The sequence below is a fragment of the Pseudophryne corroboree genome, chromosome 11 (assembly GCF_028390025.1).
Source record: "Pseudophryne corroboree isolate aPseCor3 chromosome 11, aPseCor3.hap2, whole genome shotgun sequence".
Lineage (NCBI taxonomy): Eukaryota > Metazoa > Chordata > Amphibia > Anura > Myobatrachidae > Pseudophryne > Pseudophryne corroboree.
Window position 1 is genome coordinate 262,734,502 of NC_086454.1, and position 26,855 is coordinate 262,761,356.

Below are 26,855 nucleotides of genomic sequence, written 5' to 3' on the forward strand. Positions count from 1 at the left end.
TGTCTCTCAAAGGCCATCTCCCCTCTTCCGCTTCACCTCTCATGGAATGTAGGGCTGCGGAGAGTGATGATGTGCTGGGGAGATGCTGGGCTACCCCGATAGCCAGTGCTTAAAGTGGTCCTAGGGAGGTGGTGGAACTCACACCCCCCCACCGCCCATGCCCCTGCGGCGCGCACCACCCAAAGGGGCGTTGTCTCAAAAAGAAAGGGGCACGGTCACCCAGTAGTATCCCCAATTCAAATTACGCCACACAGTAGAACAATCCTATTCACATTACATCACATACTAGTGTCCCTTATTCATGTTATGACACACATTAGTACCCCTTATACAGAAAGCCCACAGTAGTATCACCCCAAATACACATAATGCCCACAGTAGTAGTGCCCCTTATGCAATGCCCACTGTAATGGTAGTGCCCCTTTTGTAGAGCCCATAGTATTGGTGCCCCTTATGCAGTGCCCCCAGTAGTAGTGCCCCTTATGTCTCCAGAAGTGATGCCCTTTATGAAGTGGACCTTATGCAATGCCCTCATTAGTAGTGCCTCCATGTAGTAATACCCCCATATAGTATTGCCCTAAGTAGATATGCCCCATTTAGTTTTGCCCCTTCTAGATATGCCCTCTTAGTTATGCCCCTTGTAGATATGCCCCCAGTAGATATGCCCCCTTTAGTTATGTCCCCAGTAGATATGCCCCTTGTAGATATGCCCCCTTTAGTTTGCCCCCAGCAGATATGCCACCTTTAGTTTTGCCCCCTGTAGATATGGCCCCTGTACAGTATGCCCCTTTAGTTTTGGCCCCTGTAGATATGCCCCCTTTAGTTTTGCTGCTGTAAATATGCCCCCAGTTTTTAAGTCCCCCTTAGATATGCCCCCTTTAGTTATACCCCTTGTAGATATGCCCCCTTTTGTTTTTCCCCCTGTAGATATGCCCCCAGTAGTTATGGCCCCTTTAGTTTTGCCCCCTGTAGATATGCCCCCTTTAGTTTTGCACCCCTATAGATATGCCCCCAGTAGTAATGGCCCCTTTAGTTATGCCCCTTGTAGCTATGCCCCCTTTAGTAGTGCCCCTTGTAGGTATGCCCCCTTTAGTTATGCCCCTTGTAGCTATGCCCCCTTTAGATATGCGCCTTGTAGGTATGCCCCCTTTAGTTATGCCCCTTGTAGGTATGCCCCCTTTAGTAGTGCCCTTTGTAGGTATGCCCCTTGTAGCTATGCCCCCTTTAGTAGTGCCGCTTACACACACAAAAAACCCACACAATATACTCACTTTAAGCCCCACTCCTGCATCCGACCGCTGACATCCTTCTTCTTTGCCGCCCGCTCCTCCTCGGAACTATGGGAGAGACGTCATGACGTCTCTCCCACAGCGTACACCGCACACTGCAAAAGCCAGAAGCCGGAGCTCAGGAGTGCCGCTGTGAAGAGGAAACCGGGCGCCCGCTGGAAATAAAGTCTCAGCGGGCGCCCAGCATCTCCCTGCACCGCCGGCTGACAGCGTGGGTTAGGTGAGCCAGAGAAGGCGGAACTGGTTCCGTCTCCAAAGAGAACTGACGGAATGCAGTTCCGCCCCGTTCCGGCTCACTTTAACCTCTGCCGATAGCTAATAAAGCGTTAGTAGATGAAAGGTCCCTCTCCTGTTTTGTTTGTTTATTCTATAAACCTATTTTAAAGGAATAAACCACTTTAACTCATACTTGCCTACTCTCCCGGAAGCTGGTGGAGGCTTCCGTTATTTGGGTTAGTCCCCCGCACCCCCGAAACAGTAGGCAGGTCTCCCACATCTTGCTCGCATCCTACTGACGCGGGCAGAATGGAGAGATACTCTCCCTTGTTCGCGGGTCAGTGGAGTGGGGAAGGGGTTAAAATTATGCGAATCAAGTCATTTTATCCCCACCCCCTTCCCACGGACCAGCGAATCGCTGCGTTTTCTGGATGTGGGGGTGGGGTTTTGTTGATGTCACAGTCCGGCCCCGCCCCCTGAAGTCTCCTGCAGCATCTCCTCTCTGGGCTTCTCCCGGAGAGGAGAAATTAATAGTAGGCAAGTATGCTTTAACTGTATAATAAAGGACAAAAACCTAGTCACTCTTATGACTAGTTCTCTTTAAATAATTATCTAATAGGACTGACACTTTACTTTTGGCATTTAGCGTCTTACTTGTGAAATATTTGTCTTTCGTTTTTTATTATACCTAGTCCTCTCTTACCCACAGGCATGTTTGCTTTCAGGCCCAATTCATGTGTTAGCCAAAGACAGAGATGAAAAACATGTGAGAGAAATAACGTCTCTAGGGTTCGCTACAGTACAAAAGAAGAATGTAAATAACGATAAATGGGAACATTAAAAGGAGATCATCATTGTAGAACATACCAGAGTTCGGTCACACTTTCTGTCTGCTATTTCTCTATTCCCATAGCAACCTAACCCACTCATAGCTTGCAGACAGATTTCAGTTTATAAATATGTAAAAAGTAATTGAAGATATATAGTTGCAGATTGTAGAAGACATTATGTTTAAAATACATACAACTGGAGTTTGTTTTGGTCATTTCATTACTTCTCTTTAATAAGTGAATCATTTCAAACTCCTCCATGAAAATAGTAATTAGTGTTTGTTTGTTTGTGTGTGTGTGTGTGTGTGTGTGTGTGTGTGTGTGTGTGTGTGTGTCCCATTAGTTCCGTTTGTCAGCATGTGGTTAGTAGTCTACATGTCCCAGTTTATAAAAGGGGATTTCACTGAAACAGACCAAATGATACTTCAACCAAATAATATACCCACTCTTAAAGTGTTTATATTCACTATGGAGAACAAGGGAAGTGGCTGGGAATTTATAATTTAGCAATGCCCCCTATATATACGCTGAAGTGACAAAACTCATCGTGTAAGGCCCCCCCCCCCCCCCAGGCGGTGAGGTGCAGCAACTCAACGTGGCATCGATTCCACATGTGAAGACCTCTGGAGAGATGTTGGGGGTCATTCCGAGTTGTTCGCTCGTTATTTTTTTCTCGCAACGGAGCGATTAGTCGCGAATGCGCATGCGCAATGTCCGCAGTGCGACTGCGCCAAGTAAATTTGCTATGCAGTTAGGTTTTTTACTCACGGCATTACGAGGTTTTTTCTTCGTTCTGGTGATCGTAATGACAATGCTAAATTCCTTTGTCGTATAAACAACCCTTTATGAAGTCTAAGAACACTGTACGCTGTTTACTTAAGAAGTACCGTAAGAGTACGCTAGTTGCGTAACGATCGCTCAGCCGTAGGCGAGACGCTCAAGCGTCACGTTCGCTCACGGCCCAGTGATCACAGGACAACACGTTATTGGTTATGTCTAGAGTAATGATTCGCTATGGCGTAGCATACGCTCGAGACCACGAGGAGGTCACCAGCGGCGCAGACGCTCACAACGCTATACCTTTATGTCTAAACCTTTTATCAATGAAATACACAGAATACCTTAATGTGAATACAGGGTGTATGTGCAACCTTGTAAAACCTAACTAACTACAAAGCTGCTTGAGCGTCACCGACGCTCAAGTGAACACTTAAACTATAGAAAATACACAGATACTGGTTTAGGGTCCAAAGCCTATTAACTGTATTATATCTAATATACTTGTAAAAGAGAATAACAGTACAAATGATACACTACAATATAACAGAGACTTCCTAACCAAAATACAATACTATCTAATACAATACAATACTAGTCTAGGGGAGATACGAGAGAAAGAGAAGGGAGAGACGGAGAGAGACAGAGAGAGAGAGAGATTGGCTCACAGTAAGACAATATGATTACGGAGAGAAACTTACGCACAAAGGGTATGATCGCATGCGCCTCGATATCCAGCTCCCGGTTATCAGCAGAAAACCGTTGATGAGAGAGTGAAGTTGGATATGGTCGGCCTGCCTATTTATGCCCCTCACACAATGCAATCTCATAGTCCCTACAATCCCATTGTCCATTGGACGTCGGAATTCGGCCCTGTATCATAACAAAAGGTCATAGGTTGATTCATACAGGTGGGCTGTGACGATTTCAAACAGCTCAGGTGGGTGGGAAACTAGGTTTCCCGCCGCATACCTGAGTATGAGTAAATAATAGAAATGGACATAAACTTCTTATGTCCATAACTATTCGCACGAGCGATTAATACGCTCCAAACCAACACCGGAATATTGCTATTTAAATACTCTTCCGATGGGTACCAAACACTGCTGTATGACTCTTGTCAGACCCTTCGTACAATACAAAGAGGGATTCCTCCATTCCGGGACTTTCTATATTAACCAAACTTTCAGAAACTATCAAAGGGATCATGATCTATAAACTACATTAATTGTGAAAATATGTAACGAAGGAGTCGCACGCTACGACTACATAAACTCTACCGTAAATACGCATACCGTGCGCCCGCGGGTGCACGCTATTGCGGGTATGCGCCTTCACGGGGGAGCGTACGCATGCGCAGCGCGGACCAGTGTGCGGTGCAAATATGGCAACGTGTATAGGGATATTTTTCTGACTTTGACAGTCCACCCTTTGGCAGTCAATAATAACTGCCACCTTCTAAAACATTTCAAAAGGAGAAAAATATATGTCAGGGGTTAATTCATTTCCATGGTTGGGTGAGGGAGGAGAGAGGAGTAGGTGTGAAGAGGGTATGACCTAGTGTGATAGCAGAAGCATGTGTGTATGAGTCCATGTTTGGAGGGTCATGTATCATCGTGCCGTACGTGTTGTAAATCAAGCTTCGAGGTATTGCGAAGTATACATTTGAATTCCTTCTTATCCCGTGGTACGGGTCTGTGGATGGGCTGTCAAACTTTACCGAGCTCATTTCGGCTTTCAGTTGTAACAAAATGGGGATGCACATTTTAGTTGATGATACATGAATGGGGGAGGTATGTGGTTGCTGATATCTGTGCCTGTATTCCCTATCGTCTATGTGTGTCATTACCTGAGGGTTGTAGAGATGAAGATAAAGAACACTTATGGAAAATGCAATGATATTCTATGTCAGGGAAATGTACATCTGTCGTTGAAGTTGTGTTCGGTATCTGTTGAGAGTCGTCTTCTTTGCGCTGTATTGCTCCTTGGGCATGAGCAAATAGCTTTGTCAGTGCCATCAGATTTACAAAAAATGTTGGGCTAGCGTGAGTTTAAAAATACTAGGGAAACTGGGGATCCATGGCAAAGTTCATCAAGTGTCCATATCATAGGTTGTCAAAACTTCATCTTTGGTGCTTGTCTGTTGTCTGTATAGCGTCTCGTCAACTTCCTCGTCCAAGGGGGTCTTTGTATCTTGGAGAAAAGCAGAAAAACAGGTGAAAGAAACGGACCGTATAATCGCATTTTCATCACATTCTGGTTTCTATCATTGGGTCATAAATCAAATCCAGGTTAATTACACTTTCCTCGCTCCTCAAGCTCATCACTTTTGTACTTTGTTTGCACCTCATTAAAGCCTGCCCGCATCTAAATATCAATCCAATCGATATAACGACACCCAAGATACATAGTAGAAACTTTCCAACATCCATTATGACTCCTTGAGCCCAGTCTCCCAAACCGGAGAACCAATTTCGCGGGTTCAACCATGACACCCAACCAGTCAGCTCATTACCTACAGCAGCAAGGGTGAGATTGTGTTTTCGACGAAATTCCCACTTCAATTGAAGAATATCGTCCATCTTTTGGTCTATGACCTCTACCGGATCCTCGGTGCTATTTGTGATATACGTGCAACACTTTATGCCGTACTGTGTTGCCAATGTAACACAATATCCGCCTGTTACTGCTGTAAGATAATTAAGAACCATCCTATGCTGAACTAGTTCTGTTTTATAAGCTTGAAGTTCTCTTCCAGTGTATCTAAACGTGTCATCATACATTTCAGTGATATTATCTAACAAATTGGCGAGTGCGGAAATGTATTTATAGTTCATCACTCCTCGAGCGGTGCGAGTGAAATCTAACGCTACCAGAACCTGAATCCCGGTGGATTCATGGATAAGATCAGAGGCCGGATGCTCTAACCTTTCTGACAGTTGTCTTTTAACTCGGTGCTCGTAATGAGTGTGAGTATAAGGAGCTTGGGCACCACGGTGTATGTCCTTCATTTTGTCATGTGTAACAGTCATCACTTCAGGCAATACTTTTCCAATATAACACAATCCTTCAGAGTTTGGGGCAAGCCACTTGTACGCCTTTCTCCCGCATATGAAATATGCATCATCGGGGAGAACAAATGGGACGGAGAAGGACATTACCATGTTACAAACCTTCCAGGTGAAATCTCCTGACCCTAATTCTTCCATCTGCTTAATGCACGTATCAGTTTGTACGATATGTGCACAGTATCCTGGTGATACTTCTCCAACTCTAGTAATCCTATTTCCTAAGGTATATCGATACCGGAAAGATTTTCCTCTACTGGCTATGTGGCGTACAAGCTCTGTATCTGTAGGCATCCTATCTGCTCTGTGTGAGAAGGTCATGGTTAAATTGCTCCACGACACTTCCCAATTTCCCGGTTTTCTGGGATTGGAGATGTTGAAACATAAGAGGGACCTATCCACATGGTATTGGTGGAGCTTCAAACTAGGAGGGCTGGAGATATTAAACCTCCGGTCCACCGGTCTCCCACCACTTAGCTCAAGTACCTCCCCTAACGTTAAAGGAAATGGTACTAGCCCTGATTTGCTATGACCCTGAGGTACTTGAGAGCATACCCAACGATCTGTTTGGTTTAATACGTTACCCGCTAAGGAGTGATAGTCACTCAATGGATGCCGATCCGTATGGTTATTAAAACTGGATTGGCATTATTGTTACAGAGCCTACAGATACGGTCTTTCTTCTTAAACTAACAATCCTTCAAAATGTTTACAAATAACAAGGTTGTTAGATCGTGTCCGGTACTCGCCTTTGCCTGGTGATTGGGTTGCTATTGGAAATTTACACCTCCATCTCAGTCATTAGAACCTTTCTGGATCCTTTATCGACCTCACCGGTACTTTCACCGAAACAGACTGCTCTGGTCAACATCATGGTCAACAGGAAAATCCATATCACAGTCTCTTGGGGCAAGTCCATCTTACAGGAGGAGAAAAGAAGACATTTTGTAAAGGGGGTATAAGAAAATCAGTTTGAGGGGGAGAGAACTCGTTACGATAATAAGTTCTCTCGTCTTGTTGTTCTTCTTGTTCTGCTGTCTTCTCAAAGGTGCTGTCTCTCCGTTTTCCAAACGAACATTCTGGTGATGCAATATTCCTTCCCAACCGACGATCTTTCTGTAAGGAGCAAAAATCTGGCATCATCATTGGTCCAACTGAGGGGTGACATAGCATCTCTGAACCATGAAAACATGAATGGGAAGACAGAGACAACAAAAACAAAAGAGATAGAGAACAATTCATGTGCATATATACATTACATAACTCGACAATAACCATCAATAAGAAAAGAGAAATAAAACATTTTTTTTAAACATTGTCAACATTAAGAAAACATTGTTAGCATTAGAAAAACATTGTCAGACTTTATTAGGCTGTCATATCTATGTGTCTAATGGTCTCCTTGAGCAGTCCCTTCCCACCAGCACCTGCATTACTCCACTGTCTGTATCTGGCCAGAAATACATTGTGGCGGAGGTCATGCTGGGGTTTGGTAGACTTCTGCAAGGACCAAGTGGATATGCAATGTGAATTCTTACCACTACTCGTCAGAGATGGGATAGAGAGAGAGAGAGAAAAACATTTTTCACAAATACATTTACAACTTTTCACCTGGTCATTCCTGTGTCTTCAGTGAATGACCTCCCACTTTATTAACCGTTACCTCAGGCTTGCCTCCATTCCTAATAATCACCTTTCCTGCCTATGTGATCCTTGATTATAATGGTGTGTATTTTAATTTTGCTCATTTCTTGGTCTAGGGGGTCTAACTTTATGTGGGTTATTACAGTTGTTGGCATAATGCCCTTCTCTTCTACAATTGTAACAAATCCTTGGCTTTCTCCATGTGCTAGGGGCCTGGGATTCCGGTCGACTTGATGCATTCTCTAGTGCTTGGATGTTCAGTGTCATCAACCGCTCTCCCTGCGCTTCCCTGGTTCTTTTGATATTTCGGTCATGCTCGATAGCGGACTCTCTTAATGCCGCAACCGAGATACCTCTCCAATGAGGTATTGAAGTTTGTACCCTAATTTTTAGTGTGTCTTTCAAGTTGCTCGCTAATACGGACACAGCTACCTCTCTGTGGTGTACATTAGTTTCAATGTCATCTATACCAGTGTACCTAGCCATATCCTGCAGAGCCCGGTGAAAATACTCTTCTGCGGATTCACCTTCTTTTTGTCTTATTGTATAGATTTTATTCCACTTTGCTACTGTAGGAAAAATAAGAATTTACTTACCGATAATTCTATTTCTCGTAGTCCGTAGTGGATGCTGGGGACTCCGTCAGGACCATGGGGAATAGCGGGCTCCGCAGGAGACAGGGCACATCTAAAAAAGCTTTTAGGTCACATGGTGTGTACTGGCTCCTCCCCCTATGACCCTCCTCCAAGCCTCAGTTAGGTACTGTGCCCGGACGAGCGTACACAATAAGGAAGGATCTTGAATCCCGGGTAAGACTCATACCAGCCACACCAATCACACCGTACAACTTGTGATCTGAACCCAGTTAACAGTATGATAACAAAACGAAGTAGCCTCCGAAAAGATGGCTCACAACAATAGTAATAACCCGATTTTTGTAACAATAACTATGTACAAGCATTGCAGACAATCCGCACTTGGGATGGGCGCCCAGCATCCACTACGGACTACGAGAAATAGAATTATCGGTAAGTAAATTCTTATTTTCTCTAACGTCCTAGTGGATGCTGGGGACTCCGTCAGGACCATGGGGATTATACCAAAGCTCCCAAACGGGCGGGAGAGTGCGGATGACTCTGCAGCACCGAATGAGAGAACTCCAGGTCCTCCTTAGCCAGAGTATCAAAATTTGTAAAATTTTACAAACGTGTTCTCCCCTGACCACGTAGCTGCTCGGCAAAGTTGTAATGCCGAGACTCCTCGGGCAGCCGCCCAGGATGAGCCCACCTTCCTTGTGGAATGGGCATCTACATATTTCGTCTGTGGCAGGCCTGCCACAGAATGTGCAAGCTGAATTGTACTACAAATCCAGCGTGCAATAGACTGCTTAGAAGCATGAGCACCCAGCTTGTTGGGTGTATACAGTATAAACAGCAAGTCAGACTTTCTGACTCCAGCCGTCCTAACTATATATATATATATATATATATATATATATTTTTAGGGCCCTGACCACGTCTAGTAACTTGGAGTCCTCCAAGTCCCTAGTAGCCGCAGGCACCACAAGAGGTTGTTTCAGGTGAAAACGCTGACACCCCTTTATGAAGAAACTGGAGACGAGTCCCAGTTCTGTCCTGTTCAAATGGAAAATTTTAATATGGGCTTTTGTAAGACAAAGCCGCCCATTCTGACAATCGCCTGGCCGAGGCCAGGGCTAACAACATGGTCACTTCCCATGTGAGATATTTGTCAACAGCATGGTCACTTTCCATGTGAGATATTTCAAATCCACAGATTTGAGCGGTTCAAACCAATATGATTTTAAGAAATCCCAACACTATGTTGAGATCTCACGGTGCCCCTAGGGGCACAAAAAAGCTGTATATGCAATACATCCTTTACAATCTGGACTTCAGGAACTGAAGTCAATTCTTTCTGGAAGAAAATCTACAGGGCCGAAATTTAAATGTTAATGAACCCCAATTTGAGGTCCAAAACACTCCTGTTTTCAGGAAGTGTAGAAATCGACCTAGTTGAATTTCCGTCGTGGAGCCTTCCTGGCCTCACCCACGCAACATATTTTCACCACATGTGGTGATGACGTTGTGCGGTCACCTCCTTCCTGGCTTTGACCAGGGTAGGTATGACCTCTTATGGAATGCCTTTTCCCCTCAGGATCCGGCATTCAACCGCCATGCCGTCAAACGCAGCCGCGGTAAGTCTTGGAATAGACATGGTACTTGCTGAATCAAGTCCCTTCTTAGCTCCCCAGGCCCTTAGTCCTCTGTGAGCATTTCTTGAAGTTCCGGGTACCAAGTCCCTCTTGGCCAATCCGGAGCCACTAGTATAGTTCATACTCCTCTATGTCTTATAATTCTCAATACCCTGGTTATGAGAAACAGAGGAGGGAACACATACACAGACTGGTACACCCACGGTGTTACCAGAACATCCACAGCTATCGCCTGAAGGTCTCATGACCTGGCGGAATACCTGTCCCGTTTTTTGTTCGGGCGGGACGCCATCATGTCCACCTTTGGTCTTTGCCAACGGTCCACAATCATGTTGAAAAACTTCCCTATGAAGTTTCCACTCTCCCGGGTGGAGGTCATGCCTGCTGAGGAAGTCTGCTTCCCAGTCGTCCACTCCCGGAAAGAACACTGCTGACAGTGCTATCACATGATTTTCCGCCTAGCGAAAAATCCTTGCAGTTTTCACTGCCCTCCTGCTTCTTGTGCCGCCCTTCTGTTTACGTGGGCGACTGCCGTGATGTTATCCCACTGGATCAATACCGGCTGACCTTGAAGCAGAGGTCTAGCTAAGTTTAGAGCATTATAAAATTGCTCTAAGCTTATTTATGCGGAGAGAATTCTCCAGACTTAATCACACTTCCCTGGAAATTTTTTCCCTGTGTGACTGTTCCCCAGCCTCTCAGGCTGGCCTCCGTGGTCACCGGCATCCAATCCTGAATGCCGAATCTGCGGCCCTCTAGAAGATGAGCACTCTGTAATCACCACAGGAGAGACACCCTTTTCCTTGGATATAGGGTTATCCGCTGATGCATCTGAGGATGCGATCCGGACCATTTGTCCAGCAGATCCCACTGAAGAGTTCTTGCGGGAAATCTGCCGAATGGAATTGCTTCGTAATAAGCCACCATTTTTACCAGGACTCTTGTGCAATGATGCACTGACACTTTTCCTGGTTTTAGGAGGATCCCGATTAGCTCGGATAACTCCCTGGTTTTCTCCACTGGGAGAAACACGTTTTTCTGGACTGTGTCCAGAATCTTCCCTAGGAACAGTAGACGTGTCGTCGGAAAAAGCTGCGATTTTGGAATATTTAGAATCCACTCGTGCTGTCGTAGAACTACTTAAGATAGTGCTACTCCGACCTCCAACTGTTCTCTGGACCTTGCCCTTATCAGGAAAGCGTCCATGTTTCTTTTAAGAAAAATCATCATTCCGGCCATTACCTTGGTAAAGACCCGGGGCGCCGTGGACAATCCAAACGGCAGCGTCTGAACTGATAGTGACAGTTCTGTACCAGGAACCTGAAGTACCCTTGGTGAGAAGGGCAAATTTGGACCTGTAGGTAAACGTCCCTGATATCCAGTGACATCATATCGTCCCCTTCTTCCTGGTTCGCTATCACTGCTCCGAGTGACTCCATCTTGATTTGAACGCTTGTATGTAAGTGTTCAAATATTTCAGATCTCACCGAGCCGGTTGGCTTCAGTACCACAATATAGTGTGGAATACTACCCCCTTCCTTGTTGTAAGAAGGGTACTTTGATTATCACCTGCTGGGATTACAGCCTGTGAATTGTGTGAGGGGGAGACGTCTCGAATTTCCAATGTACACCTGGGATATTACATGTAGGATCCCGGAGTTCCCTTGCGAGTGTTGCTGAAACTCTTGAGATGACCCCCTACCGCACCTGAGTCCGCTTGTACGGCCCCAGCGTTATGCTGCGGACTTGGCAGAAGCCGTGAGGAGCTTCTGTTCCTGGGAATGAGCTGCTTGCTGCAGTCTTCTTCCCTTTCCTCTCCCCCTGGGCAGATATGACTGGCCTTCGCCCGCCTGCCCGTATGGGGACGAAAGGACTGAGACTGAAAAGACTGTGTCCTTTTCTGCCAATATGTGACTCGGGGTAACAAAAGGTGGATTTTTCAGCTGTTGCCATGGCCACCAGGTCCAATGGACCGCCCCTTTATACGGCAATACTTCCATATGCCGTCTGGAATCTGCCTCACCTGACCACTGTCGTGTCTTCGTCTGGCAGATATGTACATCACATTTACTCTTGATGCCAGAATGCAAATATGCCTCTGCGCATCACACATATATAGAAATGCATCCTTAAAATGCTCTATAGACAATAAAATCCTGTCCCTGTCAAGGGTATCAAAATTTTCAGTCAGGAAATCCGACCAAGCCCCCTCAGCGCTGCACATCCAGGCTGAGGCGATTGCTGGTCGTAGTATAACACCAGTATGTGTGTATATACTGTTATGATATTTTCCAGCTTCCTATCAGCTGGCTCCTTGAGGGCGGCCGTATCTGGAAACGGTAACGCCATGTTTTTTATAAGCGTGTGAGCGCCTTGTCCACCCTAAGGTGTGTTTTCCAACTCGCCCTTACTACTGGCGGGAAAAAGGGTATACCGCCCATAACTTTCTGTCGGAGGAACCCCACGTATCATCACACACTTCATTTAATTTATCTGATTCAGGCAAAACTACAAGTAGTTTATTCCCACCCTACAAAATACCCTTATTTGTGGTACTTGTGGTATCAGAAATACGTAACACCTCCTTCATTGCCCTTAACATGTAACTTGTGGCCCTAAAGGAAAAATACGTTTGTTTCTTCACCGTCGACACTGGGGTCAGTGTCCGTGTCAGTGTCTGTCGACCGACTGAGGTAAATGGGCGTTTTTACAAGCCCCTGACGGTGTCTGAGACGCCTGGACCGATACTAATTTGTCCGCCGGCTGTCTCATGTCGTCAACCGGCTTGCAGCGTGTTGACATTATCACGTAATTCCATAAGTAAGCCATCCATTCTGGTGTCGACTCCCTAGAGAGTGACATCACCATTACAGGCAATTTTCTCCGTCTCCTCACCAACATTTTCCTCATACATGTCGACACACACGTACCGACCTACAGCACACACATACAGGGAATGCTCTGATAGAGGACAGGACCCACTAGCCCTTTGGGGAGACAGAGGGAGAGTTTGCCAGCACACACCAAAAGCGCCATAATGTATATAACAACCCTAGAAGGTGTTGTTTCTATATATGGGCTCTTAATATATAATTATATCGCCAATTTATGCCCCCCTTCTCTTTAACCCTGTTTCTGTAGTGCAGGGGAGAGTGGGAGCCTTCCTCACCAGCGGAGCTGGTCAGGAAAATGGCGCTGAGTGCTGAGGAGAATAAGCTCCGCCCCTTTCACGGCGGGCTTTTCTCCCGGTTATTAGGAAAACTGGCCTGGGTTAAATACATACATATAGCCTTAATGGCTATATGTGATGTATTTATTTGCCTCTAAGGTAATCTATATTGCTGCCCAGGGCGCCCCCAGCAGCGCCCTGCACCCTCCGTGACCGAGATCAGTGAGCCGTGTAGCAACAATGGCGCACAGCTGCAGTGCTGTGCGCTACCTTCATGAAGACTGAGGAGTCTTCTGCCGCCTGTTTCCGGACCTCCGTTCTGCCGTTCTTCAGCGTCTGTAAGGGGGATCGGCGGCGCGGCTCCGGGACGAACCCCAGGCTGACCTGTGTTCCGACTCCCTCTGGAGCTCAGTGTCCAGTAGCCTAAGACTTCAATCCTCCTGCACGCAGGTGAGTTGCAAGTCTCTCCCCTAAGTCCCTCGTTGCAGTGATCCTGTCGCCAGCAGGAATCACTGATTAGAAACCTAAAAAAAAACTTTTCTAAACAGCTCTTTAAGAGAGCCACCTAGATTGCACCCTCTCGGACGGGCACAAAAACCTAACTGAGGCTTGGAGGAGGGTCATAGGGGGAGGAGCCAGTACACACCATGTGACCTAAAAGCTTTTTTAGATGTGCCCTGTCTCCTGCGGAGCCCGCTATTCCCCATGGTCCTGACGGAGTCCCCAGCATCCACTAGGACGTTAGAGAAATATTCTTTCAACTGTAGACTGATTCTTTTTACATTATCTTGGTTATACTTGTTTGTTAGTGGCACTTCCTCATCTAGCTTACAATCAGTGATAAATTTCAATGAATCAACATCGGGGGGTAAACATGCCCTCAAAACTGTCCTCCAATCTTTGTTACTTGGCTCTGCAGTATGTCCTAGCACTCTAATGTATTTTTGACAAGCAACTAAGTCTTTCCTGGGATCAGGAAATTCAGACAGAATTGCTCTTAATTCTGTTCGGGAAAAAGGGCAGTACATGGCGATGTTCCTGACAGGAGTGATTCCTGAAGAGTCAGTTTCCCAATTTGGTACTGCAATTACCCTAACAGGATTAAGTCCAGTAATGTCATTCTGAATTGATTCTATGATATAAGGTACATTTGTTTGTGCGTGATGTATAATACCATACATACCTGTGGACACGACCTCACCTGACCCTCCATTAGGGGGTTTGATTACAGTTTTTACCGATTGGGTCGCGTCCACCTGGATGTCTTGTGTGATGGCTTCTGGAGGAGGTGCCGACATCGTTCTGGGTTCACTTTCTTGTTGGTGTTCCTGAGGAAAGTTTAACATGGGGTGCGACTTGCATGGGTTAATAGTTGTACATTCAACAGCATTACAATTAGCATTGTTACATTTATCACATTTATTCTTATTATCTGTACTACTGTTGCTAAGAGCATTTTTATTGTTCACCCTTGTGCTTCTCTCCGCAACCACAATCCCCTCCATCGCCATCTCTCCCCTCTCAAGATGAAAGTTAGGTAAGTAAGTTACATTTCTTTGCATTTCACTCTCCTGTTGCCATATCTGTAAACAATCATAATGCTTGATTCGTCTCTTTGCTGATTTGATGAGACATATCCTTCGCCTTAAATTATGCAACACCTCTGAGTCAAAACTACCTATCCCGGGAAATGGTGCCTTATCCCCCGCAGTCATTCGTGTCCATTCATCACAAAAGGTCTCAGAGTGGGGACCATATTTCCCCCACATTACTGACCGAGCAGACCCTTGGGGTCTGCAAGCCTCTGGAGTCTGAATCCTGACCTCCGACCGTCTCTGTGTTGTGCACTTGGCTGCCATTGTGGACCTTTTTAACACAGAAAAACTTCCTAAAATGCACCAAACACAGAACTTCGTTGGAAATCCTTAAAGCTCTTCCACTGAACTTCTTCTGCTCCGGGTATCCCCGTTCCGCCTTCTAGCAGACACGTGTAGCCGTTGCAGGCCCTATCTCTAGAGATTTTCCTGAGAAAATTCCCTTCCTTTTTCTTTTACACAAATCACGCCTGCATGTGCTCCCTACAACACGTATGAGGGCAAGATTTACGCATGGATATACGACCTCATATCACGTTGCGTTATTGGTCACACATACAACCGTGCGGTCCAATCGTACCACTTATAGACACTTGTTGCCCATAAATGGTAGGATCATTGGAGTCTCCCTACTGTGCTCCAAAACAGCCAGAGCGTAATACAACGAAAACTTTATCACACTCTGTTGCACGTTTTCACTCAGATCGTGCTCATCACGTTCCACATAGATCACAAAGTTCACAAAGCGGGATTATCACATAGATCACAAAGTCCACAAAGCGGGATTCAATACACTCATACCGTTTTTCAACCCACTATCATTCTTATAGTTTTCTGATCAGAAAAATCATTTCCCGTAGTCTGATAGCTCTCCCCAGAGGTATTACAGTAAAGTAAGGTATTTAAACTAAGTTTTGGAAAGCTGAAATCAATTTGTGCTATTTATCGCCTTGCGTTATTTACCGCGTTGCGCTACTTATCGCTTTGCGTTAAAAATCAACTTGTGGTTTGAGTTACGTGGGCGTACACAGACGCTCCTTTGCGTAATATACGCTGCGTGCGTCTGCCTTGGATTGTGTACGCTAGTCTTTGTTAGAGACACGTGTACGCAAACAAAGATCCACCGTAACACAATTTCTACTTTTATCAATGTAGAGGATCCTTTATCATCTACCGCGCACCACACTGACAAGCTGTGTGTTTGTCTATATTTTAACTATGTTACCTTTACTCAACTTATTGAAATAGCGACAACTCTCTCTCAGCACATTTTTATCAACTATAAAAATTGGCAAACAGGAATAGTGATATACGAAATTGAAAAAGAAATGCAGATATATGTGTATGCGTGCGTGTATACGCAAGACAGAAGAGAAATAAACAGTTTTAAAAGACACAAGCGTTTTGTTCTTACTTCCGGTTCCCGGATTCCTTCAGCACTCTTTATCTAAGCGGAGCAGACGCTTATCCCGTCAGCACTGCAAGACAACCTCCCACCCTTTGCTGGGGGATAATGTCTGCTGATCTACCTAGTGCAGATATGAGAAGGACAGGACGAGTCCCCAATTGACAATGCTAAATTCCTTTGTCGTATAAACAACCCTTTATGAAGTCTAAGAACACTGTACGCTGTTTACTTAAGAAGTACCGTAAGAGTACGCTAGTTGCGTAACGATCGCTCAGCCGTAGGCGAGACGCTCAAGCGTCACGTTCGCTCACGGCCCAGTGATCACAGGACAACACGTTATTGGTTATGTCTAGAGTAATGATTCGCTATGGCGTAGCATACGCTCGAGACCACGAGGAGGTCACCAGCGGCGCAGACGCTCACAACGCTATACCTTTATGTCTAAACCTTTTATCAATGAAATACACAGAATACCTTAATGTGAATACAGGGTGTATGTGCAACCTTGTAAAACCTAACTAACTACAAAGCTGCTTGAGCGTCACCGACGCTCAAGTGAACACTTAAACTATAGAAAATACACAGATACTGGTTTAGGGTCCAAAGCCTATTAACTGTATTATATCTAATATACTTGTAAAAGAGAATAACAGTACAAATGATACACTACAATATAACAGAGACTTCCTAACCAAAATACAATACTATCTAATACAATACAATACTAGTCTAGGGGAGATACGAGAGAAAGAGAAGGGAGAGACGGAGAGAGACGGAGAGAGAGAGAGAGAGATTGGCTCACAGTAAGACAATATGATTACGGAGAGAAACTTACGCACAAAGGGTATGATCGCATGCGCCTCGATATCCAGCTCCCGGTTATCAGCAGAAAACCGTTGATGAGAGAGTGAAGTTGGATATGGTCGGCCTGCCTATTTATGCCCCTCACACAATGCAATCTCATAGTCCCTACAATCCCATTGTCCATTGGACGTCGGAATTCGGCCCTGTATCATAACAAAAGGTCATAGGTTGATTCATACAGGTGGGCTGTGACGATTTCAAACAGCTCAGGTGGGTGGGAAACTAGGTTTCCCGCCGCATACCTGAGTATGAGTAAATAATAGAAATGGACATAAACTTCTTATGTCCATAACTATTCGCACGAGCGATTAATACGCTCCAAACCAACACCGGAATATTGCTATTTAAATACTCTTCCGATGGGTACCAAACACTGCTGTATGACTCTTGTCAGACCCTTCGTACAATACAAAGAGGGATTCCTCCATTCCGGGACTTTCTATATTAACCAAACTTTCAGAAACTATCAAAGGGATCATGATCTATAAACTACATTAATTGTGAAAATATGTAACGAAGGAGTCGCACGCTACGACTACATAAACTCTACCGTAAATACGCATACCGTGCGCCCGCGGGTGCACGCTATTGCGGGTATGCGCCTTCACGGGGGAGCGTACGCATGCGCAGCGCGGACCAGTGTGCGGTGCAAATATGGCAACGTGTATAGGGATATTTTTCTGACTTTGACAGTAATGTGATTGACAGGAAGTGGGTGTTTCTGGGCAGAAACTGGCCGTTTTATGGGAGTGTGTGAAAAAACGCAACCGTTTCTGGGAAAAACGCGGGAGTGGCTGGAGAAACGGAGGAGTGTCTGGGCGAACGCTGGGTGTGTTTGTGACGTCAAACCAGGAACGACAAGCACTGAACTGATCGCACTGGCAGAGTAAGTCTCGAGCTACTCAGAAACTGCACAGAGAAGTATTTTCGCAATATTGCGAATCTTTCGTTCGCAATTTTGATAAGCTAAGATTCACTCCCAGTAGGCGGCGGCTTAGCGTGTGCAAAGCTGCTAAAAGCAGCTTGCGTGCGAACAACTCGGAATGACCCCCCTTGACCCATGTCATCTTAATAACTTCCAACAACTCCCCGATATTTGTAGGTGCAGGATCTTGTTTGCGAATGGCCCTCTCTACCACGTCTCATAAATGCTTGATTGGGTTATGTCGGGCAAACGTGGCCACACCATTCATCAGAACTCCCCAGAATGCTTCTGAAACCAATTCTGGACAACTTGAGACCGTTGGCACAGTGCATTATCCTGCTGGAGTATTCAATTATTGTGGGGGTACATGAAGTCCATGAAGGTATGCAAATGGTCATCAAGCACTGCAACGTAGCGGTTACCGGTCAATGACGTATTCAGGTGGAGCAGCAGACCCAACCCATGCAACGTGAACAAGGCCCACACCATTACGGAACCATTACTAGCCTGCATGGTGCCTTCTTGACAAATGGATCCAAGGCCTCATGGGATCTGCACCACACCCAAACCCTACCATCTGCCGGAAATGTGACTCATCAGAACATGCCACATGTTGCCAGTCCTCCTGGGTCAAGTTAGCGTTGTCACTAGCCCAGATGAGGCGCTGTGTCTGGTGTAAGAGTGGTAACAGGAGTATTCTGGTGGGTCTCCTGCTCCCATGGAAGCTACATAACGCTGCACTGACCTACTAGATATGCGTCTGGTGCCTCCTAGGGAGGCCAATCCCGGGGCATTTTTTCAATCCCGGGATTCGGGACGGCTACGGGAGAGGAGAAGGCCCAAACACGGTCAGCGATGGACTCCGGAATTGTAAATATAGGAGAAATGGGTGCAGTGTGTGTGGTATGGGCCCACCCCGGGACTCAGGGGCCCGTGTGCACTGCACACACTGCACCCATTATAGAAACGCCAATGCGGTACAGGACCTGCACAGCGGCAGGTGCCCCACAAAACTGCCGCTACCCCAGGTTGAGCCGGCTCTGCTTCCGCTCACTTACACTATGTATCTCCTGTTCCGAGCTGCTCGATATGGAGAGCAGTGTTGGCGAATTAGCCTCACCTGTCCTCTCTCCTCTACCTAATGGGTGGTCCTGAGCACACCCAGACCACCCCGTCTATCTCAGCAATACAGTGAGCTCAGCCAGGTCCTCTCAGCAGCGTGTTTGGCCGAGGGAGGGAGGAGGGCGGACAATCAAGGGCCTCTGCAGTGCAGTTTGATTTGATAGATGTAAGAGGATGGACATTGGGGACTTTACTTTTTCCAGTGTGACAGTGACTGGGTGCAGGGGGAAGGCGGGCCACAGAGGTAGTCGGGGCCCCGTAGCAATTGCACTCCCTGCACCTACGGTAGCTACGACCTTGCTGTCTTTGTAAGATCCCATGCTCTGGACCACTGTGCAGGGAGGCTGCCTGAGCAAGAGCCCCTTTCTGGTGTGTCTGCAGTACTGGGGGCCATCATGTTGGAGACCAATTCATAGTATGCCAATGGGAATTGGTCTCTGGTCTCTTCCAGACAATAACAGGCTGAGCTCTCTAGTAAAAGGGGGCAGTCCGGTTTCCATCCTTGCCAGTGCTTTATGTTTCTGTCCCAGTACAGGTGTCTTAGCTCTGCGCTCCCACAGGTCCACCAGTGTGCCTTTCAGTGTCCTTTGGATTTTCAGCACCACGGAATTGTCACCTCAGTTGTCTTTTGGTGCACAACTGCCAGTGGTTACCCCGGCACCGCGGGTAACAGCCTGCAACTTAGGATAGTGTCTCCTGGAGTTCTATCCGTAGAGGATTTCCCAGCAGTTCTGCAGTGCTCTTCAGCCACGTCTAATAATCATCCATTCTGCAAAACTCCTTCAGTGTTCTTCAGTCACATCTAACAATCATCCATTCTGCAAACCCCTTCAGTGTTCTTCAGCCACGTCTAATAATCATCCATTCTGCAAAACTCCTTCAGTGTTCTTCAGTCACGACAATTAACTATCCAACTTACAAACTCTTCAGTATTCACTAGCCATACCAGACAATCATTTATTATACGGACTCTTTGAATAACTCTGCCCATGAATACTCTGCGTCCTAATCATTTGGAATTCTTTATTTTTGTTCTTTAAATATTTGCTCTTATATGTCTTTTCGTTAATAAAAGCATATGAGAACAAACTACATTCGTTCTCCTCATTTTCTCCTCTCAGAGGCATGCACTTCTACCGCTAGCACACATCCAACGGATTCACAAATTCTAACGGCTGTGACACTTGTCCTCTGTTTATTCTTTAATCGAGCTCTGGTTCTATTGTGGAGGGAATGCTACAAGTGTGTTCTGCAGTTATATCTGGAAAAGGCTGCTGCTTTGAAGAATGAAAAATGTAGATACAATTTTGTGAAGTAAAATGTGTCTCCAATTGTTTATTTGTTCTATTCCTTAATTTCAGAGTAGATTGAGAAATTAAATTGCTTAAATTTCAATAAATACTAGTAATATGAGGGTGTTCTAAAACTTTTCACCGGAGGTGTAACTGGCCCAAATGATCTCTTCAAGTTAAGACATGGCCTATCATGAGCTCTTAATAAGAGGTAAATTTATATAATTTTATTAAGTAGTGGTACTCAGTTGCAGAGGCGGATCCAGAAGAAAATGAAAGGGGGGGGCACCATGATAGGGGAACAGTAATAGTTACATTTACATGCACCTAAGGCATGCGTGCTCCCAAATAAGGGGTGTGGTATCACAGGGGCATGGCCTCACAGAATACACCATCATGTATGATTGGCTGTAGGAGCGCATCTTGGTTTATTGCCAATGTTTCTCCCTGATGAAAAGGCTGATTGGGCCTTGAAATGTTGGTCGCCTGTTCCATTAGTTATGGGAGCCTGGAAGGCACCCCAGCATAAATAGGATTTTGGTACCTACAGGTAAATCCTTTTCTCGTAGTCCGTAGAGGATGCTGGGGTCCACATTAGTACCATGGGGTATAGACGGGTCCATCAGGAGCCATTGGCACTTTAAGAGTTTAGGAGTGTGGGCTGGCTCCTCCCTCTATGCCCCTCCTACCAGACTCAGTATAGAAACTGTGCCCGAGGAGACGACATACTTCGAGAGAAGGACTTAGCACAGATAGTGGTGAGATTCATACCAGCTCACACATACAAGGCATGTCAAGACAACTAGCTTGAACTAATCAGCAACGGCTGAAACATTACTTACCAAGTAACAAAGCAGTACGCAACTAAAACGAAGTTGTACTGAACCCAATAACAACAGCAGGAAACAAAGTGCTGGGCGGGCGCCCAGCATCCTCTACGGACTACGAGAAAAGGATTTACCGGTAGGTACCAAAATCCTATTTTCTCTTACGTCCTAGAGGATGCTGGGGTCCACATTAGTACCATGGGGATGTACCAAAGCTCCCAGTATGGGAGGGAGAGCGCGGAGGCTCCTGCAGAACTGATTGCCTGAACTTCAGATCATCAGCAGCCAAACTATCGAACTTGTAGAACTTAGCAAACATGTTCGATCCCGACCAAGTTGCAGCTCGGCAAAGTTGCAATGCCGAGACACCCCGGGCAGCCGCCCAGGAAGACCTCACCTTACGAGTAGAGTGGGCCTTTACAGATTTTGGACACGGCAGTCCTGCCGTAGAATAAGCGTGCTGGATAGTGAACCTAATCCAGCGAGAAATAGTCTGCTTAGTAGCAGAACACCCAATTTTCTTGGGATCATATAGGACAAACATAGAGTCCGACTTCCTGTGACGAGAAGTTCTCTTCACATAAATCTTCAGAGCCCTCACGACATCCAAGGACTTTGAAGTAATTGAGGAGTCAGTAGCCACTGGCACCACAATAGGTTGGTTGATATGAAATTCCGACACAACCTTAGGAAGAAACTGCTGACGAGTCCGGAGCTCAGCCCTATCTTCATGGAAGATCAAGTAAGGGCTTTTGCATGATAAAGCCCCCAGCTCGGATACACGTCTAGCAGAAGCTAAGGCCAACAAAGTGACCGCCTTCCATGTAAGAAATTTGAGCTCCACCTCCTGAAGAGGCTCAAACCAATCCGACTGGAGGAACTGCAACACCACGTTAAGGTCCCATGGCGCCGTAGGCGGTACAAAGAAAGGTTGGATATGCAGAACCCCCTTCAAATAGGTCTGAACCTCAGGGAGGGCAGCCAATTGCTTCTGAAAGAAAATGGATAGGGCTGAAATCTGGACCTTCACAGATCCCACCCTCAAACCCATATCCACTCCTGCTTGCAGGAAGAGGAGGAAACGTCCCAGTTGAAATTCCACCGCAGGAAATTTCTTGGACTCACACCAAGAAACATATTTCTTCCAAATACGATGGTAATGTTTTGACGTTACCCCTTTCCTAGCCTGTATGAGGGTAGGAATAACTGTCTTCGGAATACCTTTCCGAGCAAGAAACAGGCGCTCAACTTACATGCCGTCAAACGTAGCCGCGGTAAGTTTTGATAGGCGAACGGCTCCTGCTGCAGCAGGTCCTCCTGAAGAGGAAGAGCTCTTCTTGCAGTAGATTCAGAAGGTCCGCGTACCAAGCCCTCCTTGGCCAATCTGGGGCAATGAGGATCACCTGAACCCTTGTTCTCCTTATGAGCTTTAGGATTCATGGGATGAGTGGGAGTGGTGGAAACATGTACACTGACTGGAACACCCATGGAGACACCAGGGCGTCCACTGCCACTGCCAGTGGGTCCCTCAACCTGGAACAATAACGCTGAAGCTTCTTGTTGAGATGAGAGGCCATCATGTCTATTTGGGGCAATCCCCAAAGATCTATTATTTCCCTGAAAACCTCCGGATGGAGTCCCCACTCTCCTGGATGGAGATCGTGTCTGCTGAGGAAGTCTGCTTCCCAGTTATCTACTCTCGGAATGAAGATAGCTGACAGCGCCAGCGCGTGCTTTTCCGTCCAGAGGAGTATTCTTGTAACCTCTGACATTGCCGCTCTGCTCTTTGTTCCGCCCTGTTGGTTTATGTAAGCCACTGTTGTTACGTTGTCCGACTGCACTTATATGGCACGGCTTCTTAGAAGAGGGGCCGCCTGAAGAAGACCGTTGTAGACGGCTCTTAGTTCCAGAATGTTGATGGGCAGGCCGGCTTCCAGGCTTGACCACTGTCCTTGGAAGGTCACCCCCTGAGTGACTGCTCCCCAGCCTCGGAGGCTCGCGTCCGTTGTTAGCAGGACCCAGTCCTGAATCCCAAACCGGCGGCCTTCCAGTAGGTGAGGCAATTGGAGCCACCAGAGGAGTGGAATCCTTGCCTTTGGCGATAGACGAATTCTCTGATGCATGTGGAGGTGATATCCCAACCACTTGTTCAGGAGGTCCAGTTGAAAGGTCCGAGCGTGAAACCTCCCGTACTGGAGAGCCTCATAGGAGGCCACCATCTTTCCCAATAGGCGAATGCATTGATGCACCGACACCCGGGGTGGCTTCAAGACATCCCGGACCATGGATTGGATCCCCAACGCCTTTTCCCGCGGAAGAAACATCCGCTGCACTTCCGTATCCAGGATCATTCCCAGAAACGACAATCTCTGGGTTGGTTCCAAATGTGACTTTGGAAGATTCAGAATCCACCCGTGACTCTGGAGCAGTCGCGTTGTGAGAACAATGGACTGCAAAAGCTTCTCCCAGGACGATGCCTTTATCAGGAGATCGTCCAGATAAGGAACGATGTTCACACCCTGCTTGCGGAGTAGCATTATCATTTCCGCCATCACCTTGGTAAACACCCTGATGCTGTTGAGAGGCCGAATGGCAGGGCCTGGAACTGAAAATGACAGTCCAGCAATGCAAAGCGGATATAAGCCTGATGCGGCAACCATATCGGAATGTGAAGGTACGCATCCTTGATATCCAATGACACCAGGAATTCCCCCTCTTCCAGACCTGAAATCACCGCCCTGAGAGACTCCATCTTGAACTTTAACTCCTTTAGAAAGGGGTTCAATGAGTTTAGGTTCAGAATGGGCCTGACCGAACCATCCGGTTTCAGTACCACGAAAAGGTTTGAATAGTAACCCTTTGTCAGCATGTGCGGTGGTACCGGCACAATGACCTGTGCCTCCACCAGCTTTTGGACAGCATCTTGAAGCCCAGTGCCGTCCTCCAACAGAGTTGGTAAGTCCGACTTGAAATAATGGCGAGGAGGGAGACTTTGAAATTCCAGCCTGTATCCATGAGACACAATATCTACTACCCAGGGATCCAGGCCGGACGATACCCAGGCATGACTGAACTGTCTGAGTCTCGCTCCCATAGGCCCCACCTCCAGGCCTTCACATCCACCATCATGCGGAGGACTTTGGACTACCTGAAGCAGGCTTTTGTTCTTGGGAACCTGCGGTGGCAGGCTTCTTGGATTTAACCTTACCTCCCCTGAAGAAGGTATTGGATGACTTGGCCTTTCTGGTCTTGTTGGGCAGAAAGGACTGCTGCGTACAGGGCCGGTGCTAGGGTGTTCGGCGCCCTCCTGCAAACTATCAATTTTGCGCCTTTCTACAAATACCGATCTCATCCTCAGAGTTGTAAGTAGACATTTTGGTGCCCCCCCACCCCCAAGATCTATAACATGGACAGTTCGTGTCTCCATTATAAAAAAATACGCCACACAGTAGTATAACTTATACACACCAGGTAGAGCCCCTTATATACATTACGCCAGGTAGAGTCCCCTTTTACACATTGCACCAGGTAGAGCCAGTCACACCTTAATCCAGGTAGAGCACCCTTCACACATTGCGCCAGGTAGAGCCAGTCACACATTATTCCAGGTAGAGCACCTTTTTACAAATTGCGCCAGGTAGAGACAGTCACTCATTATTCCAGGTAGAGACAGTCACACATTATTCCAGGTAGAGCACCCTTTTGCACATTGCGCCAGGTAGAGCCAGTCACATATTATTCCAGGTAGAGCACCTTTTTACACGTTGCGCCAGGTAGAGCCAGTCACACATTATTCCAGGTAGAGCACCTTTTTATACATTGCGCCAGGTAGAGCCAGTCACACATTATTCCAGGTAGAGCACCTTTTTATACATTGCGCCAGGTAGAGCCAGTCACACATTATTCCAGGTAGAGCACCTTTTTATACATTGCGCCAGGTAGAGCCAGTCACACATTATTCCAGGTAGAGCACCTTTTTATACATTGCGCCAGGTAGAGCCAGTCACACATTATTCCAGGTAGAGCACCATTTTATACATTGTGCCAGGTAGAGACAGTCACACATTATTCCAGGTAGAGCACCATTTTATACATTGTGCCAGGTAGAGACAGTCACACATTATTCCAGGTAGAGCACCATTTTATACATTGTGCCAGGTAGAGACAGTCACACATTATTCCAGGTAGAGCACCTTTTTATACATTGCGCCAGGTAGAGCCAGTCACACATTATTCCAGGTAGAGCACCTTTTTATACATTGCGCCAGGTAGAGCCAGTCACACATTATTCCAGGTAGAGCACCTTTTTATACATTGCGCCAGGTAGAGACAGTCACACATTATTCCAGGTAGAGCACCTTTTTATACATTGCGCCAGGTAGAGCCAGTCACACATTATTCCAGGTAGAGCACCTTTTTATACATTGCGCCAGGTAGAGCCAGTCACACATTATTCCAGGTAGAGCACCTTTTTATACATTGCGCCAGGTAGAGCCAGTCACACATTATTCCAGGTAGAGCACCATTTTATACATGCCACTTCCCCCCAACACACATTACTATGAACCCCCTTCTCCAGCACACATTAATGACACCCGCCCTTACCAGCACACATTGTATGCCACTCCCCAGCACATTAATGACATGACCCTCCAGCACACACCCCCCCCCCTCCCCAGCACACATTAATTACAGCCCCCCTCCCCAGCACAAACTAATTACACCCCCCCTCTCCAGCACACATTACACCCCCCTCCCCAGCACACATTAATTATATCCCCCCTCCCCAGTACACATCAATGACACCCCATTCCCCAGTACACATTAATTACAGCCCCCCCCCCAGTACACATTAATGACACCCCCCTCCCCATTACACATCAATGACACCCCACCAGTACACAGTAAATACACACACAAACACCCCTAGCACATGTATATCTGCAGCAGTATTTATTTACCTCAGTCTCTGCTCCTCAGTGTGTGGCTGCTGCTCTTCGAAGTTCTCATGTCTGACTCTGCTCTGCTGCTTCCTCCAATGCACGTGACTTCCTGCCTCCTCCACTGATGGGGGAGGGGGGTAAGCGGTGCTGAAGACTGCTGTGTCTTCATACAGAGTCACAGGGGAGGGAGGGGCGACGCTGCTGCCTATCTTCATGCGGGACTCTGGACATGTGCAGCGGGAGAAGAGGGGAGAGGGGAGGTTCCTGGCACAGGATATCAGCTCAGCTGTTCATCCTACCAGCGCTGCTGCTGCCTGTCAGTGTGACAGGCGCAGGCTGCGGCAGCTGGCAGTAACACTGTCTATCAGCAAGAGTGAGGTAGCAGAGCAGGGAGAGCGCCTTTCTAGCCCAGCGCCTCCCTGCTTTGCAGACCTTGCTGAGCGGCCAGCGCCGGGCCTGGCTGCGTAGCTGAGAAGGATCTCTTCGGAGCAGGTGCTGCTGAGGGAAGATACAGAGACTTACCCGCTGTAGCGGTAGATATCCATGTGTCTAGTGCTTCCCCAAAGAGAGCCTGGCCTGTATAGGGCAGCAACTCCACGCTCCTTCTGGATTCCGCATCGGCCGACCACTGGCGGAGCCACAGTCCCCGACGA

General features: G+C 46.8%; 1 long non-coding RNA gene across 1 annotated transcript in view; it reads right to left on the bottom strand.

The window, feature by feature from the left end:
- Window positions 1–26,572, bottom strand: part of LOC134969423 (uncharacterized) — a 123,264-nt gene extending 96,692 nt beyond the window's left edge. The window contains exon 1 of the long non-coding RNA XR_010189476.1: window positions 26,221–26,572. This is a non-coding gene — a long non-coding RNA (uncharacterized LOC134969423). The remainder of the gene's footprint in view (window positions 1–26,220) is intronic.
- Window positions 26,573–26,855: the final 283 nt, after the last annotated feature.